The sequence below is a fragment of the Amblyomma mixtum genome, chromosome 9 (assembly GCF_055824585.1).
Source record: "Amblyomma mixtum isolate Tamu chromosome 9, ASM5582458v1, whole genome shotgun sequence".
NCBI lineage: Eukaryota > Metazoa > Arthropoda > Arachnida > Ixodida > Ixodidae > Amblyomma > Amblyomma mixtum.
The window spans coordinates 69481182-69500838 of record NC_143020.1 but is presented as its reverse complement, the minus strand read 5'-3'; the positions used below and the strand labels follow the sequence as shown (position 1 = coordinate 69500838).

Sequence of the window (19657 nt, the reverse complement as noted above, 5' to 3'; positions counted from 1 at the left end):
TATTTCTGGGAATAAACTAAGCCTCCTTGTTTCGTCGTACTATGCCATAAAAGAATGCTCCCACGTTCATTTCCTAACTGGACGGAAAGCTATTCTTGTGCCGTATCTACGGGCGTATAGGACAAGCCAATCCTTTAAAGTAATGCCTTTGAAACTTGGGGACCATCAATACTGTCATCAAGTGAGGGAAGAACGCCAATCTGGTTTAAAACGCGGAATAGGTGGAAAGAAAACTCCGCCAAACGCATTCTTTTGGGAAGTCCTGAGTTAAAGCCGTCACTTAGGTTTTATAGAATATACGGCTGTTGCAACCATGTTTGCGTGGAAAGTCTTTTACGCGCCCCTTCTTTGGCAAGGGATCCGCGACAAAATTGTGAGATAAATGTCATAGGAAGATGAAAGCGGATCTGCATTGTGCAATTAACGCGTGGTTTATTGAATTTGCACAGAGAACGCGGCTTCTTGCAGTCACTCAGTGACCGTTCTTTAGTGCTACCCTTACAAAAATGGATATCAACTTTCTTTAGAATTTGCATTAACATTCTATTGACTCTAGTAACTCTTAGTAACTTTTACATTCTATCAACAATTGTTCATACAACGTTGATAGAAGTTACTTCTTTGTATGTACTCCTGTCAATAGAAAGTTACTAGAAAATAATTTTTACATTCTATGTACCTTTGTCAATACAATGCTGGTAGACTGTTACTTCTTTGTATTTACTCCTGTCAATAGAAAGTTACTAGAAAAGCTGGGTGCAGTTTGACACGTTGAGAGAAGTAAATGAACAAACTGCATGGTGTTCGAGGTGATTAACGCTATCTTGTTCGCATAATCGTGACGACATCTTACCTGATTGCATGGTGGAATCTGTTGCAGCTAGTCAACAATTTCACTATATCGAAAAGCGACCAACATTATTCGCAGCAAATGCGTTTGGAATGTAATCAGGATATGGGAAAACGTTTTAAAACAGAAGATATATTCCATTTTAATACTTTATGTTCTTTACGGACTGCTGTGAGCAGAAATACTCTAGAAAGTGACAAAACATTTTTGGTCATGCGAATAGATGCCTCATATCATGTACTGTAGGCGAACACTTCAAAGCTATGAAAACAACCTTAAACACGAAACAAACATTACACTCACATTCCCTTAGCCAAGCATATTCTATTAACATTCGTTGATAGGAAGTTCATACAATTTCCTTACTGTTTTCTATGTACTGCTGTCAGTAGAAACATACTATAGACACCGACAGAACGTTTTATAATGAGAATAAATGCCTAAATTAATTAAGTACTCTAGCCTAACATGTCAATGCAACTAAAGCAACCTTGAACACGAAACAAACATTTGCAGTCACATTTTCTTAGGGCATATTTTATCAACATTTGTTGATAGAAAGTTCATACAATTTTCTTACTGCTTATATACTGCTGTCAATAGAAATATACTACGAACCGAGAAAGCATTTTGGTGATGCGAATAAACAAATAAAAGCCAAAAATAATCAAGTACTGTAGCCGACAACTTCAAACCGGCAACTTAACTAACCTTGAAGACGAAACAAAAATTTGCAATCACATTCCCATAGCCGAGCACGCTGTGGATTTTTAGAAATTTCAGTTCAATTTTCTCAATACTAGATTTACTGCTTTCGCATTTTCGAGTGCGGGGAAAAGGGCAAAGTTCATAACAGAACATTTATCCTGAAATTCAGAAACGTGCCTTGAATTGAAGACATTTATTGACAATTTTTGATTGTATAAAGTCTACGAAAAAAGTTACCAGCAAACGAAATAATTTTGGTACAAAGTGAATGAATTCATAGAATACTCAAGTATTATTACCTTGCACTTCAAGGAAATTAAAAGAACTTTAAGAAAAAATAGGAGCTAGTGACATATTGTGTTACATAAGCGCAATGATGACTTCGTTACAGCGAATCAGTTTCGCTGATGGCTCATTCTACACGAAAACAATGCTTTCTGCTGCGTATTCGTCCTTAAATTCTGTACTCAGGCAGTCATTAAACAGATTTAACATTTCAGAACTAACAAAGAATTTCAGCAGAGCTGTACAGCAACTCTGCCAATTCGAAACACGTTGGTGTTGATATTGTTGTAATTCTTGATAGGTCATATTTTAACGTGCAGTTGAACAGTGATGTACCGTACGACGGTGCTAAAACACACTAGCATTAAGAGCGTTTCGCTCTGAGGTTTCAGAGGGATTATTGTTGCGAGCTACAAAAAAATTCAAGTTTAGCATTGCACCGATGTGTTTCCACACTCATTGAATGACACGTTCTCGCTAGCCCAAATGGCGCCCAAATTATATCACCAGCTTCCTGAACCTGCACCGCAAGCACACTGTTCCTGCACACTGCCCGCCATGCAAAAGTGCCCGGTACACTATGCCACTCCACGTGGGAGCGCCCAATTTAAACCCTCGCACTACCCTCCTCCTCGAGCGACCAGCAATGGCTGATCGCACGGGACTGAAAAACCACGCGCGAAAAGGGCCGCACCGCTTCGCGCTCTGAGTAAATTCTGTGTAACGTGTGCAGGCTTACAGCTTCGAGAACTCAAGTTGCTTCGTTCCTCAGCGACTGTACATGCGAAATTTCAGGCAAGGCAATATTAATTTTTATTCATGTTCGGCGGCCGATACTATAAAGAGAAGTATAGAGAAACAAAACAGGTAACAGCGGCCCGCTGTACTCAACTGCGGTAACAAGGGCTTTGCATGAGGAAGGTGCACGGCAATTGGAGCACTATAAGCCCTCATTCTTGACTTGTTACATTTTTAGGTAGTACTGAGCCACAGAGGAGCTTCCAGTATGGAAAAAGCTAGGGTGAGAGCAGCCCCCACTTTGAGCACCGCTAAACCACAGGCGCAGTGCCTTTTCCGCATCTTCACTTGCATCTCCTTCAACGCAAACACGGTACGAAGCTGTGGCGAGGGAAAACGTGGTGAGAGCTGTATTTTCTATCTTCCCGTAATGCAATGACTAAGGAATCCTGGAATAAAGTGTTGGGTTTTAACGTAGTCATAAGGAGTAGACGCGCGAAAGCATGTGTTCAGTCTTCGCCTTTTCTTACTGCCATCAGCGGACGTGAGGCCGAGCCGAGGACCGCATAAGGCAGAGGCAAAAAGCAATCAAGGAAGCACACAAAAAGACTACGGTAGCGCGACTGTCGGCGGGGCTCGCTCGAGCAAAGAGCGTGCAAGGTGTCCAATGACGTGATATAAACACATACAAAACAGAGGCGATGCTGCAGCGCAGCCTTGAAAGTTTCGCGCGTCACGCTAGAGCGGCGTGCGAACGCTCGTGTTCCCTACGTACACACACGTACACTAAATCGCATGAGCCAAGCTGTGTAGAGTAAGCTAAGCCACACAATATGCGAAAATAAAAACCGAAACCAGTAGCGTTTGGCAACATCATCATCATTCCTTATTGTGCGACGCAGTTACGGGGAGCTGAGTTATAGCCTTAGAACTAGGCAGACAGTGCAGCCGTGCAGCGGCTGCAGCTTTCCTGGCCCCAGATGCGTCGCCTGTAGCTGCCCGGCATGCTGCCCGGTTTTCCAAGCTTTCGTTCGCAGCGCCGCCAGAAACAGATGCTTGTGAGTAGTCGCATTTTTTCACCGCAATCATTCCAATTTCCTGACTTTGTAATTGAAACAAAATATTTTGTCGTTTAATGCAACAAGTTTGTGGCAAAAAGGGCTTTATCAATTCTTTTTTTAACGCGTGTAAAGTTAGGCGACATTAGCGCTACCTTTCCGTTCGCTGGCGGCGGATTGCGAGTCTCATGTTGGCCGCGCGCTACACTATCTTTTTTAGGACGCTGAAACGACTCTTTGTTGGCGGGGTGCGACAGTTGTGATGTGGGTGCGTTTCTTCAGTTTGTTGGTGTTAAATGTGCGGCCTCGTTAGTGTTGTGGTAGTGTGACTGAACTCGGAAGGTGACAGATGGCTCCAGTGCTGCGGAAGACGTTCTTACGCGCACGCAGTGCTCAAAAACTGCTCTGACGTACTGCACGCAACCACGCCGAGAGCGGCCGGCGCCCGATGCCCGATAGAAGAAACGGCTGGCCGTGAACGTTGACAAATGTAAGTACAGAACTGGAAAATGACTTCTGCGATGTGTCGGGGGTATGATTGAGGGCTGCGAATGCATTTGGGTTGGTCTTCACGTCTTGTTCGCAGTGAGGTGCAAAATGCGGGCACCACGCGATCGTTTGCAGAGAGAAGGTGTTCTGACACGCTCGCTTGCCAACTATGCAACTTTTAACCCGCCGCCTCACGCTGTTTGCGTCAGCTCCTCGGCGCAGGAGTTATGTGATAGAATTTGGTTGCACGCCGAGAACTATGGGGTGCTGCTTGATTCGTTATTCCGACTGAACAGGAGCAGCGCGTGAAAAGGAGACCATAAGAACGAAAAGTGCTTGTAGCGGCGTGCGTCTTTTGATTCTGCTGCCTGAGTGTTTACTGGATAAGGAGCATTGCCCGTTCTACGTCGCAGTCACATCAAGTGCTGTGCTTCTTGATAGTTCTGGTCAACGAAACGACAATTAAAAATAGCAGAACCATTCCATTGCAGTGCAGCTGAGGTAATCGCACAATGGAAGGTTTGTTGTCATTTTAATTTTTTACGTTCACTACATTTATGTCATTCCCCCATTTTCAGTCTGAAGCGATAAAAGTATAACGTGATTCGCGAATAATAGCTTTAAGAAAAGAATGACAAGCTTTGTAAACCATTTTTTTTGCTAACTATTGGAGGCATAGGTAATTAATAATTAGCCTCCACTCATGAACACATTGGACTGAACAGCTAGAGGTTTTAATGGGATGTGGCTTCTGTGATGTTTATGAAAGCATGGCTCTAATGCAGCCTTTCTTCAAATGCACCCCCAGTCAAGCCCTGTACAGCTGCTCCACCGGTATCATCACGCTACTTTTGCACCAGCTTTCATCTGTCATCGAGCCAATGCTACCTCAACCAGAGGCAAATGACATCAAGACCTGCTGGTTCAGCCTATCAGCCATTGACACTGGATATCAAGCATGTGCCACTTGTAAAAGGATAGGTAGACAAGTGGGTATATTTTCCTTGTCTTTTTTAGCCTGCCACAAATCTTCTGGTCCAGGCTCCCTCTCTCTTTCGTTTTTTTTTCTTTTAAAAGAGGACCAAGAGAAAGGGAAAAGATATTGCGGGCGTCATGAAAGCACTCCCCTAGTCAAGTGCATTGTGTTATAGTGTGAAATGCTTTCTATAGTTTTTTCCCTCATGCCTCTCGTGCTTGGAAATCTTGACCACTGTATAGACCAAATTAAAACAATTATCTGCTTCATGACTTTTATACAGCAGTCTAAAAGCAGCAAATAAATTTTATAGGTTTACTTCAGCAGTACCTACCTCTTACAAGGTATGGCATGTTTGAAGTGAACCAGTGATGTGATAGGCATGGCCTAACGGGCAATGCGTAATTGAATATTGGCGTTCAAGTGGAGCACTCTGCTTTAGAAGCATATTTGTTGCTAGCATCAATAATTGATACCTTACCAGGTTATCCTTGCATTACATGAAACCCTGCAAAGCTTATATTTTAGCTGTACAGAAGAAAGGTGCTTATTCGATGTCATGAGCATTGCTGAGGTTTTCTTTCACACTCCCTTTGTCACAACTGACTGCACTGTACAGTTGAAATGCATTTGGAATTGAGTATTGGTGCATTGTTTTTTTTATTCATGCCGACGTTCAGTTACTGATTGCATTACACTAGCTGAGCCTAAGTCAACAAATATTGCTGTGACCTTAACAAGACCCCTGGCTTTACTTGAACCGATGCATTTGATGTTGCCTTTCTCCCGTGCCATCAAGGTTTGTAATAAGCTGTGTAAATAACTTATTTTCTTTCTCGAGGTATTTATTGCTGCAATTAGTGACAGGTAATTTCCTAAAGAACAACCTAAGTGCACATTTTTATCTTCTTTGGGACACTTGTTTGCTTGTTTCCCTTGTATTCTTAACTTAAACAGATATGAGCAGGCCTCAGCACTAGAGGGATGTGCTGCGGGACAAATAAAAAACTACCAGTCCAGCTGCTCCCTTAGGGGCACGTTTCTGAGGCTTTTATCGCTTGTAGTTCTATGCAGCTTTACTTACAAGTATTGTATCTGACGCAGTGTGTGCCTTAATATTTTGATTCACTTGCTTTAGAGTGTGCCACTCTTGCCCTGACGAACTTGCTCACCTTTGTACTCTTTGTTCATACATTTTCCCCTAACACCTGGTATAGCTCCAAATGATACATTATCTACAGCAACATGTGCATTATATTGCAATTTCTTTGTGCCATCACTTTTGAAAACAAAAGCTGCCTGAATTTTTGTGCAGACAAATCAGAAACACAAAACAATTTTTATATTTTATGGCCTGCATGTTATCTTCATATGACTGGAATGGCTAAATATCTCTTCGTGGTAGCCTAATTTGGTCATCATCATCATCAGCCTGACTACACCCACTGCAGGGCAAAGGCCTCTCCCATGTCTCTCCAATTAACCCTGTCCTTTGTCACTTGCCACCACTGTATCCCCGCAAACTTCTTAATCTCATCCGACCACCTAACTTTCTGCCGTCCCCTGCTGCGTTTGCTTTCTCTTGGAATCCACTTCGTTACCCTTAAGGACCAGCGGTTATCTTGCCTTCGCATTACATGCCCTGCCCAAGCCCATTTCTTCTTGATTTCAACTAAGATATCATTAACCCGCGTTTGTTCCCTCACCAACTCCGCCCTCTTCCGATCTCTTAACGTTACACCTATCATTTTCCTTTCCATAGCTCGCTGCGTTGTTCTTAACTTAAGCTGAACCCTCTTTGTTAGCCTTCAAGTTTCTGCCCCATAGGTGAGTACCGGTAGGATACAGCTGTTGTATACTTTTCTCTTCAGGGATATTGGTAAGCTACCAATCATGATCTGAGAGAATCTGCTATATGCGCTCCACCCCATTCTTATTCTTCTAGTTATTTCCCTCTCATGATCCGGATCTGCGGTCACTACCTGCCCTAAGTAGACATATTCTCTTACTACTTCCAGCACCTCGCTACCAATTGCGAACTGCTGTTCCCTTGCTAGGCTGTTGAACATTACTTTGGTTTTCTGCATGTTAATTCTTAGCCCCACCGTTCTGCTCTGCCTGTCTAACTGGTTGATCATGCTTTGCAGTTCTTGTCCTGAGTGGCTTAGCAAGGCAATGTCATCAGCGAATCGCAAATTACTCAGGTATTCTCCATTAACTCTTATCCCTAACTGTTCCCATTCCAGTCCCCGGAATACCTCCTGTAAGCAGGCATTGAAGAGCATTGGCGAGATCATGTCTCCCTGCCTGACACCTTTCCGTATTGGAATTTTATTGCTGACTTTATGGAGAACTATAGTAGCTGTGCAATCGTTATAAATATCTTCCCATATTTTCACATAACACTCTTCCACACCCTGATTCCGCAATGCCTGCATGACAGCTGAGGTTTCCACTGAGTCAAATGCTTTCTCGTAATCAATGAAGGCTATATATAGGGGTTGGTTATATTCCGCGCATTTTTCTATCACCTGATTGGTAGTGTGAATGTGGTCTATTGTCGAGTATCCTTTACGAAAGCCTGCCTGATCATTTGGTTTACTAAAGTCCAAGGTTGTCCTGACTCTATCAGCGATTACCTTAGTAAATACCTTGTAGGCAACGGACAATAAGCCGATTGGTCTGTAATTCTTCAAGTCCTTGACGTCTCCTTTCTTATGAATTAAGATAATGTTAGCGTTCTTCCAAGCTTCTGGTACTCTCGAGGTCACAAGGCATTGCGTATACAGGGTGGCTAGTTTTTGTAGCACAATCTCTCCTCCATACTTCAACAAATCTGCTGTTACCTGATCCTCACCAGCTGCTTTCCCTCTTTGCATTGCTCCTAAGGCTTTCTTTACTTCCTCCTTGGTTACTGGCAGGATGTCCCATTGCTGTGCTCGACTGCCTCCCTCAGTAACTTGATGATTACATTCGCTACTGTATAGATTTGTGTAGAATTCTTCGGCTAATTCAACTATCTTATCCATATTGCCGATGACATTGCCCTGTTTGTCTTTTAGCGCATCTGGTTTTTACCTATGCCCAGTTTTCTCCTCACTGATTTTAGGCTACCTCCGTTCCTTAGAGCATGCTCGATTTTCTCCACATTAAACTTTCTTATGTCGGCTACCTTGCGCTTATTTATTAACTTCGATAGATCTGCTAGTTCTATCCTGTCTGTGGAGTTAGAAGTCCTCATGCTTTGGCGTTTCTTAATCAGATCTTTAGTCTCCTGAGATAGCTTGCTGGTATCCTGTCGAACCATCCTACCACCTACTTCTGCGGCGCACTTTGTAACGATAGCTGTAAGATTATCATTCATTGTTTCAACACTGCGGTCGTCTTCTTCAGTTAAAGCGGAAAATCTGTTTTGCAGCGACAGTCTGAATTCCTCTACCTTCCCTCTTAATGCTAACTCGTTAATAGCCTTTCGCTTCACCAGTTTCCTCCATTCCCTCTTCAAATCTAAGCTAACACGAGACCTTACCATTCTGTGGTCGCTACAACGGACCTTACCGAGGACCTCCACATCCTCTACGATGCCAGGGTGAGCTTACAGAATGAAGTCTATTTCATGTTTAGTCTCACCATTGGGGCTCTTCCACGTCCACTTCCTGTTTGCTCGTTTGCGGAAGAAGGTATTCATAATCCGTAAACTATTTCTATCTGCGAACTCTACTAATAACTCTCCCCTACTGTTCCTAGAACCTATAGTCACCTACCGCCTTGTCTCGAGCCTGCCTAATTAGGTGTAACACGTTAATGTCAGTTCCTGTGAATATCATTCAGTCTTCGAATGTGGGGGCAGAATTGAACACAACAGCATGTTATAGCTTTTTCTTGTTCAAGGACGCATTACATTTAGTTCTAGTCTTGTGACTGCTGCTTATGCTATTACTCAGCAGCCTTATCAAACTCACTCGGAGTGCTGCATTTTAGTGCACATTTAACTGATTGTTGCTGCTCCGTGTTTGATTCTATTAGAAGTTACTATAACTGTGTACTTTGAATGTTTTCTTGTGCAGTTCTCTTGCTGCTGCATTCTGCCATGGAGAAGGCTACCTGTTCGTGCACACGTCTCATCGCTAGGACGCTACCTCTTCCACTGGTGATGCAGACAAGTAACGACAGGGTTAATTGGAGAGGCATGGGAGAGGCCTTTGCCCTGCAGTGGGCATAGTCAGGCTGATGATGATGATGAACAACAAGCAGGCTGCCTGATATTGAGGACAAGTGTCAGGATAGTGCACCAACAAAGTCTCTTAAGCATTTCTGTGCTGATGCATTTTTATTAAAATCAGCTCATACTTAATATCTACATCCATGGGGACATTTAGCATATGTTTGGCATTTGTTTGACTTTTAATTCGCTAGTGTTTGCAGCCTTTAATGTTGGTCTTAAGACAGTGTAAGCATTGTTTCACTGTGTGGGCTTTTTTAGCTGTTTTGGAGAGATGTGTGTGTATGCATGCAGTTTTTTTCCACGGGTTTGTTATGTGGCTCATGGAACTTTCATGTTACAGAAGAAATTATTTCGTTTCTGTGTTGTACAGGAAAGTGAGCAGTATTTATATGCACCAGGTGTTTCAGGGAAGAATAAGTAGTTTTCAAAAATATGGCTTTTGCTGCATAATATTACCAGTGTTAGCAGACACCAGAAAGCCGGTGAGGTGTATTTAGTAAGCTGGTTAACTAATTTCTGATAATTAACTTTTTAACTAACACAGGTTTGCAACTGGTTGCAGTTAGAGACTTTTAGCCAGTTGTTCGTAGTAGCCATATCAGTTTCTGGAATGTACAAAACATGATTACTTTCGCCGCTATGGCTCGTCAAAATTTGGCTGCATCGTGCGAAAATACATGCGCTTTTGAAAGCACACAGGGAAAGAAACCCCTCCAGTGCATGTAACTGCTACAAATCTCTAATGGCAACTAGACGCCTAACTCTGATAGTGAAGGAATCATATTCTTAGCAGTAAGAAACACACACAACACCAAGACACACACACACACACACACACACACACACACACACACACACACACACACACACAGGACACCCGCTAGACTTAAACTATCTTTACTGGACACTTGTACAACATAAATATGTATCACTGAGCACACGCAGGTGCCTCGTCATCCGCAACAGGTCTAACTACGCCCTGCCCTCTCCTGCAAGGCATACGGTTGCGCCGATAAACAATCTCTTTTTCTGCCAACACCAGGGAGGGAGTGCTTACACATGTCACCCGCCTCTTGAATACGAAAGACTTCGATAATTTTTCTTTCTTTTTTCTCGGCTCCCAGGCCTTTCGTATTCAAGAGGCGGGTGACATGTGTGTAAGCACTCCCTCCCTGGCATTGGCAGAAAAAGGGATTGTTTATCGGCGCAACCGTATGCCTTGGAGGAGAGGGGAGGGCTTAGTTAGACCTGATGCCGATGACGAGGCACCTGCGTGTGCTCAGTGATACATATTTATGTCGTACAAGTGTCCAGTAAAGATAGTTGAAGTCTAGCGGGTGTCGTGTGTGTGTGTGTCTTGGTGTTGTGTGTGTTCTTACCGCTAAGAGTATGATTCCTTCAAGCCGTTACCAACTAGCCCAACTTAACAAAGTTTCTGATAGTGAAAAGTTTCATTAATAAAAATTAGCTAACCAGCTTATTACGTAAGACTCTTCACAAGTTTTCTGGTGCCTGCCAACACTGGTAATACTATGCTGAAAAAGCCATACATTCATCTCAAAATACCTGTTTTTTGAAAATTACTTACTCTTCCCTGAAACACCTCGTATATATGTAAGAAAAACCTAACGGGATTTAATTGACAATGTTTTGGTTGGAGGGCCAGTCGTTTTCAAGTGTACTACAGCATTTGAAGCGCACAGCTTTTGTTTCGAATGCTATACTATACTCGAAAAAGGCTGGTCCTCCAGCCGAGACATCGTGAATTAAAACCTGTTATGTTTTTCAATTGCTGTGTGTCGGACATTGTTACTCAGAGGGAACTGAGGGGAAGCGTGCCGAAGGCAATATTCTGTTCCTCTATTGTTCTCCATAAAATATTTTGATGCATCATGCATGTGTTGTAGCGCGTATGTACAATTGTGCACAATAAATGTAATAATTTGCATTTTGCTTCTATTATTCTTTAAGCACTCCGGGATAGTGTTCACAAAATGATTTTGAAGTGATAAAACTATGTTGGTAAAAGTGTTGTACTGTGTAGTTAACATACACTTTTCCAAAAGTTGATGTAGGAATTATACTTTCTTCGTACTTGAGTCTTTTGAATAACGGTGGCCAATTGTCGGAAGACCGTTGATAGGGCGTTGGTAGACATTGTCGGTATGTGGTTGATAAGAAGTGTAAAGACTTTCTATGTACTTGAGTCTTTTGGATAACGGTGGCCAATTGTCGGAAGACCGTCAATAGGGTGTTGGTAGACATTGTCGGTAAGGGGTCAGTAGGAAGTGTATACAAACTCGATAAGGGGATGATAGGAAGTATAAAGACTTTCTATGTACTTGAGTCTTTTGGATAACGGTGGCCAATTGTCAGAAGACCGTTAATAGGGTGTTGGTAGACATTGTCGGTAAGGGGTCAGTAGGAAGTGTATACAAACTCGATAAGGGGATGATAGGAAGTATAAAGACTTTCTATGTACCTGAGTCTTTTGGATATCGGTGGCCAATTGTCGGAAGACGGTTGATAGGTTGTTACTACAATGTACAAAGGCGTTTAAAAGACTTTCTATTCAATGTTGATAGGTTCTATTAACAATTGTCGAAAGACTTTCTAAAGAATGTTACTAAAAATTTTTGTAAGGGTATTTTTGCCTGTCTTCTTGGGACAGGAGCGTGTAAAAATTTACAGGGCGGCAAGTCGAGTGCAGTGTCGCATAAAAGTGCGTCAGGTACTGGGAAAAGCAGATGTAGGCCCTTTCCATTATAACAGCGTCTAGCTTTGTGACCATCGTCCGGAAAATACTGCCGAAATTGTTCGATTGCTTTGACGCTGCGGATGTTTAAAGTTTTCTGGCAAACATCATCAGCGAAACGGAGGTATTGTCTTCGGCCGTCTCCTCGCACACATTCATTGAAATGAGTCATCTTTGTGCCAGGCGCTGTGCGCAGCCCCGGTGTTGTGTTTATCAGTGGCAACGTCGCAGCTGCTCGCATGATCGCGGCCGAGAGCTTGCATTGCTTTAGCTAAGCACGTGTGATATAGCATTTTTTATGCGAAGCATATTACTAGAGCTACAGTACAGCCTGTCGAGAGCGGCGGTGGAGCTACCATTGACAATTAGCGTGTTCACGTGACACCACGTGACAACATGACGTCACAGCAGAGGAGAGATGGGCTGCCGGCTCGTGCGGTCGGCCGCTGCAGTGGAGGCTCCACATCAGAGGCGCGGCGGCTGACCACGTGACAACATGACGTCACAGCAGAGGAGAGATGGGCTGCCGGCTCGCGCGGTCGGCCGCGGCGGTGGAGGCTCCACATCAGAGTTGCTGCAGCTGACCACGTGACCCTACAGGAGCGGTATAAATCTGACCTTGCCTCGCTCTCCGGGCACTTACGAGGCGGTCAGATGTTCGGATGCCGCCTATAAGCAGGGCTGATTTGAACGAGAAGCGAAAGCTTCAGCGTGCCACAGAGACCGATGAAGAGCGGGATGAACGTCTGGCTAAGCGGCGTGCTCAATATGCGGCTCGGCGACAACGTTCTACAACTGAAGAACAAAGCGAGGAACTTTGCCAAGCCACCCATCAATATGCTTCGCATCTGACTAGGCTTAACCTTAGCTAAGCCTCAGCCATTTTACTCTCCTGTTGCCAAAATAATTGGCCAACCAACATGGTTTATTGAAAAATGTGAGAGGTAAATGCTAGTCCTGTGTCCCATGCTCAGGGAAGTGGACGCTTCCAGGAAGGCGTCAGAGATACCAGGCAAAGATTTGATATCACGATCATCATCATCATCATCTTCCTGACTACACCCACTGCAGGAAAAAGACCTTTCCCATATCTCTTCAGTTAACCCTGTCTTCTGCCAGCTGCGGCCACTGTATCCCTGAAAACTTTTTAATCTCAACCGCCCACCTAACTTTCTGCCGCCCCCTGCAACGCTTGCCTTCTCTTGGAATCCACACCGCTACCCTTGAGGACCAGCGGTTATCTTCCCTTGGCATTACACCCTCTACGCATACCCAATTCTTCTTGATTTTGTCTGGGATGTAATTAACTCGCATTTGTACCCTGACCCGCTCTCTCCACTTTCGGTCTGTTAACCTTAACGTATTATTTTTCTTTCCATAGCTGTCTGCGTTGTCCTTAACTTAACCCGAGCACTTTTCGCTACCCTGCACATATTTTCCCAGTAGGTGAGTTCCGGCAAGATGCACCTGTTGTATGCTTTTCGCTTGAGCGATACTGGTAAACTGCCAGTCTTGACCTGAGAGAACCTACCATACGCGCTACACCCCGTTCTTATTCTTCTGTTTATTTCCCACTCGTGATCCGTATCAGCGACCACTGCCTTCCCCTTAGCAATTCCGGCACCTCGCTACCAACTGTGTACTGCTTCCTTATTGGAACCTTTCCTTATAAGAATTTTATTGCTGATTTTATAAAGGACTGTCGTAGCTGAGCAGTCGTTATATCTTCCAGTATTTTCAAGCAAGACTCTTCCACACCCCGATTCCGCAATGCCTACATGACACCTGAAGTTTCCACAGAGTGAAGTGCTTTCTCGTAACCAACGAAAGCTATATATTTTAGTGAAGTCACTCAGTGAAGTCACTAAGTTCAATAATGGCTGCGTTGGGCGAGTTGGTTAGACATGTTAAACCTGGAAAGCGCATAAAAACAACGGACAACAGAAAGAGACAGACACACGAGCGCTTACTTCCAACTGATTTTTATTTTCATGCGAGAGCAGAATATATGTACACTTCAGATCACCTGCGCATGCGAAGAAAACTCAAACAAGATAAAATATTATCTGGCTGCACATGCAAAAGAAGAAAGATATGCAATCTCTTTCTCAGACAGCAAAATCGACGCACCACTTACACATTCATCGCCAGATCGTGCTATCTCACTTGCCTCAACAATTTCACGCGTTGTTTTACACTTGCTTTTATACAGAACTTTACATTGATGAAAGAGAGGACGACAATTCTTGCTTTTGCACTTGAGGCAATGAATGCTCAAATGTCCACCTTTTCTGTTTTCGACAACGTAATTGTGTTCACCTAATCTCTCATTCAGGCATCTACCAGTTTGGCCTATGTAATATTTACCGCAAGTCAAAGGCAACTTGTACACAACCCCTTCTGTGCATTTTACAAAAGGTTTTTGGTGCTTGATCATGCAACCTGACTTCAGCCTGTTTATTGACGTGCTCTATTTGCTTAGCGCACTCAGCTTACTTGGGGCAGAGAACAACACATTTACATTCACTCGGTTACCAATTTTTCTTAGGTTGTGTGACAACCTGTGCTTATAGGGTATGACTGCAAACTTTCTTTTATCTTTTGTCTTAGCCGGCTCTTGCTTTGAGTTAGCATTCCTTTTGTTTGTTTTTACAAGTCCTTCTGCAACAGACACCAGCATGTGCAATGGGTAGCCAGCATCTTGCAACTTTCTTGACTGTAAAAAGATGCTTTCTTCAACAGAATGTGGGCATGACTTTTTCAAACAGTTTATGAAACCTAAACGAGCTATGTTACGTTTAATGAGTTTAGAATGCGCGGAGCTAAAAGGTAAAGGCAATTTTCCATCTCTGGGATGATAAGTCCAGCAAGTATGATCTGCAAAAAATGTTAATATGATGTCAAGGAAGCGTATGCTATTGTTATCAGGGAGCTCATGTGTGACAACAAGTGGAGATAAACAATTCGAAAAACAATCTAAAACACTTCCAACGGCCTCATCGAGGGTGATTACAGTTGTGTCTAACAAAATTAAAAAGTCGTCAACGTAACGAAATACATTTACCACCCCTACGTCTTTCAGGCAGGCAAAGAGCCTTCTGTCACATTCAGATAAAAACAAGTCACTTAAAATGGGAGCCACACTGGACCCTATACAAATTCCTTGCTTCTGTAAAAACAGGTCATCGCCCCACCTAACAAATGTAGAATCAAGATATGTACCTAAAAGTTCTAGAAAAGCGCCAACACTCACACCCACTGAATTCTGAAAATCAATTACACCAGAGTTCTCGATACATCTTTCAACGCACTGCAGCAAACCATTTTGGGGCAAAGAGTAGTAGAGGTCCTTTATATCTACCGAGAAAGCACTGAGACTTCTTCTTTCACTTTGCTTAAGAAAAGTAGTCACGCAATCGGAATTTTTTATTAAGAAGGGGTCGTCAACGACTAGCTGTTTTAGGCTCCTTTGCAGGAAGTCTGAGACTGATTTTTGCCACGTTCCCGCTTCTGAAACGATTATTCTTAAAGGACAATCCAATTTATGGGTTTTAGCAGAAAAAAACATGTCAAGACTTAGGCCTCTGGAATTTTCGATGGACTGAGCTAAACGGGTGAGATTGTGCGAAGTACACAACTTTTTTGCCTTCAGCCTAATTTTTGAAAGCTTAATGCCTTGCTGCTTGTGAAATACATTCTCAATCGCTTTGTCAACAAGTGGTGGTAAATGTATTTCGTTACGTTGACGACTTTTTAATTTTGTTAGACACAACTGTAATCACCCTCGATGAGGCCGTTAGAAGTGTTTTAGATTGTTTTTCGAATTGTTTATCTCCACTTGTTGTCACACATGAGCTCCCTGATAACAATAGCATACGCTTCCTTGACATGATATTAACATTTTTTGCAGATCATACTTGCTGGACTTATCATCCCAGAGATGGAAAATTGCCTTTACCTTTTAGCTCCGCGCATTCTAAACTCATTAAACGTAACATAGCTCGTTTAGGTTTCATAAACTGTTTGAAAAAGTCATGCCCACATTCTGTTGAAGAAAGCATCTTTTTACAGTCAAGAAAGTTGCAAGATGCTGGCTACCCATTGCACATGCTGGTGTCTGTTGCAGAAGGACTTGTAAAAACAAACAAAAGGAATGCTAACTCAAAGCAAGAGCCGGATAAGACAAAAGATAAAAGAAAGTTTGCAGTCATACCCTATAAGCACAGGTTGTCACACAACCTAAGAAAAATTGGTAACCGAGTGAATGTAAATGTGTTGTTCTCTGCCCCAAGTAAGCTGAGTGCGCTAAGCAAACAGAGCACGTCAATAAACAGGCTGAAGTCAGGTTGCATGATCAAGCACCAAAAACCTTTTGTAAAATGCACAGAAGGGGTTGTGTACAAGTTGCCTTTGACTTGCGGTAAATATTACATAGGCCAAACTGGTAGATGCCTGAATGAGAGATTAGGTGAACACAATTACGTTGTCGAAAACAGAAAAGGTGGGCATTTGAGCATTCATTGCCTCAAGTGCAAAAGCAAGAATTGTCGTCCTCTCTTTCATCAATGTAAAGTTCTGTATAAAAGCAAGTGTAAAACAACGCGTGAAATTGTTGAGGCAAGTGAGATAGCACGATCTGGCGATGAATGTGTAAGTGGTGCGTCGATTTTGCTGTCTGAGAAAGAGATTGCATATCTTTCTTCTTTTGCATGTGCAGCCAGATAATATTTTATCTTGTTTGAGTTTTCTTCGCATGCGCAGGTGATCTGAAGTGTACATATATTCTGCTCTCGCATGAAAATAAAAATCAGTTGGAAGTAAGCGCTCGTGTGTCTGTCTCTTTCTGTTGTCCGTTGTTTTTATGCGCTTTCCAGGTTTAAAGAAGTCACTAAGCATTTCAGTGAAGTCACTCGTTTCCATTTTCTACTGAGTAGTACCCGTACTATGTTGTTTTGGTGAATTCAGCGCGAAGTACTTTGTGAAATGTGGATTGTGAGGGTTTAACGTCGCGGAGAGGTACATAGGCTCCGAGAAAGGCCGTAGTGGAGGTCCCCGGAATAATTTCAACCACCTGGGGATCCTTAACGTTCACTGACACCTCACAGCACATGGGCGGGCGCCTTTCTGTTTCGCCTCCATCGAAACGCGGCGGCCGGGGCCGGGTTTGAACCCGGGTATTTCGGATTAATTTACACCACCTGGGGTTCTCTAACCTACGCTGACATCCCACAGCACAGGGGTGCCATTTCTGTTTTGGCTCCGTCGAAATGCGGCTGCCGCGGTCGGATTCGAACCAGGGTCATCCGGCTTGGTAGCCGAGCGGGCAACCGCTCTCCACCGCGGTGGATAAAAGCGTAGTAGTGAAGTTAAAGGCTCACCTCCCGAATATTAACTCAATCTGCATAGTTTACGATTGTATTTGTAATAAATATATGCATAAATAAGATTCGTAAGTCATCATGACGTGAAGGGGTTTTCAATTTTTTTCGTAGAATTAAATGTTACTGCCACTCCACGTGCCAACAGTGAATTGAATGACGTGCTGGAAGTGTGAACCAATCAGAAAGAAGAAACAGTATTCAGAGGCCACGCTAATATGAACTAAGGCTCATATTTGCCTGTTTACAACGGCGGAGAGAAATATGAAGTCTTTGAGGGCCAGTAGAAATTTCTTAAAGAACAGCCTTCATCACGTTTATTGCATGTACTGGACCTTTTGCAGCCAATAATAAAGGGGTATTAATAGTTCAAATATGGACTAACAGGCCAGGAGGATCCACTCGTAGCACCATAGAGCCGGCAGCACGTGTGCTGCCCCTTGCCTGAGGCGTGCGTTGCAGTGAAGAACGTGTACGGAGCAGAGGCGGGCTTGGGTGTGGGCACTGAGATTCAATACCTTTGAACTAAAAAAAAGTGCTCAATTTAACGAAGTTTATCGATTTGCCTGCTTGAATCCACTGTCTTACATGTATTTTCTAGGACCGCCACAGTATGCTATCTGCGGCTAAGTATGCCGCAAGAAGGATATTTAGGGTAGTTTAGAATTGTATTTTTTGCATGTTCTCTCGTCGTTTTATTCCGCAAAATTTAATCGCGTTTTTGACATTCTGGAAAGCTTGGGCAAGTAGGTGGAAGTACTACAGTGCGAAAAAATATACATCTGGAAGTGAGAATCATAATGTTTCTTAGTTTTTGATTCATATCCAAATGCGGGAATCTGGTGTGAGCTGATGATCTTTGCCACAAGAAATGTCTTTCAGTTAGCTGGAAAAACTTGAGGCAAATACGTAAAACATTTGACTTCTATAAATTAATTTCTTCCCCTATCCTTTGCTTATTATGACGTTGACGGCGAGAAAATACTTTTGTGTTTGAAAATAAAGAAATTTACCCTGTTGCCAGGATAGACCACGACATCTTTAACATAAATCTGAGGTGGTTTATATCAGAGTCTGGGCCATCCGAATTCTTAGTGGAGAGTCGCAGCTATGAACGCAACGCGAAGGCTTCCACTGTTGTCCTGTCTTCACGTGCTCGAGGGTAAAACGTCGATCACTAGACGCGTTAAGTTTTTGCTGGCATAGCGTCCAGTACAGAGTGAGGAGGTTTTGAGTGGCACAAAAAAAAAAACAGTGAGAACTTCTGCTTCAGCGCCTGCGGGGACCATGGGTGTGAGACGGACATGTCGGGTGAGAGAGGCTAAGGGGTTTGGAATGCATTTCATCATTTTCTTTGATTGGCATAGCACGACACAATGTGTGCTGACGCTGGTCTTCTCGAATGGCGGCTCCACAGACAGTCGCTTCTTGTGTTTAGTTCCTGTGCCATCCGCCGACGAAGGGGGGAGCCACTTTAGTCTGAGGACGGTGGTCGGTAGACAGCCTGCAGGAAAAATCTAAAGAATACAAACTGAGTACGACTTAACTTTCGGGGTCACGAGTTATCACGTCTTACTAATTATAATGTCAGCGAAGCCAGCGATTGACACTGAGTAAAACTTTATTTTCGAGATGAAAAAATCTTTCCATTACAAAGCGACCTGTCATGTACTTATAAATTAATTTGTAAGGAAGCACATGACGAGGCACAGAAGCGACCGGAAGTGGAAATAGTAACAAGCGCTTTAATTTCAATTTCCAGCTGTTCTATGGGCCGTCCTTACTTTTAAGTTTTTCATGTACCTCTTTTGTGTTCTTTATCGATACGTAGCAAATTCTTGCGGGAAAGCAGTTTCGTTCTTGTAAACTTATTGCAACGACTTCCAATATAGCACTGTTATGCAATTCCATTCCTACTTGCTGGCGCTCTTTGGCAGACTATGTATTTCATTCTGATTCTGATTTTATTCCCGTTGAATTGCGATAGGCTTTGTGGGCATACACGGCAAACCATAGATTTGGGGGTTAAGGTGAAAATGTGGACGACTTGCGTCCAATACTATTTTTTTTTGTGAAAATCGATCATGCCCAACATTCCCGCAAATTTTTTTTGAAAATTGGGAAATTGGAGGATGCTTTTGTGTATTTATTCAAGGTAATGGCCGTTCTTTCGATATGTGAGAAAATATTTCTTT

At 43.1% G+C, this 19657-nt stretch overlaps 1 long non-coding RNA gene across 2 annotated transcripts; it reads left to right on the top strand.

Annotated features, from left to right (window-relative positions):
• The first annotated feature begins 3797 nt into the window (after positions 1-3797).
• On the top strand, positions 3798-10175 carry LOC149329577 (uncharacterized). Of its 2 annotated transcripts, none has more exons than XR_016285403.1 (3): positions 3798-4129; positions 4914-5117; positions 9172-10175. It is a non-coding gene; the product is annotated as an uncharacterized LOC149329577 (long non-coding RNA). The 2 variants fall into 2 exon arrangements; XR_016285402.1 differs by having other exon boundaries at positions 3856-4129; positions 4937-5117; positions 9172-10174.
• The last annotated feature ends 9482 nt before the right edge of the window (positions 10176-19657 follow it).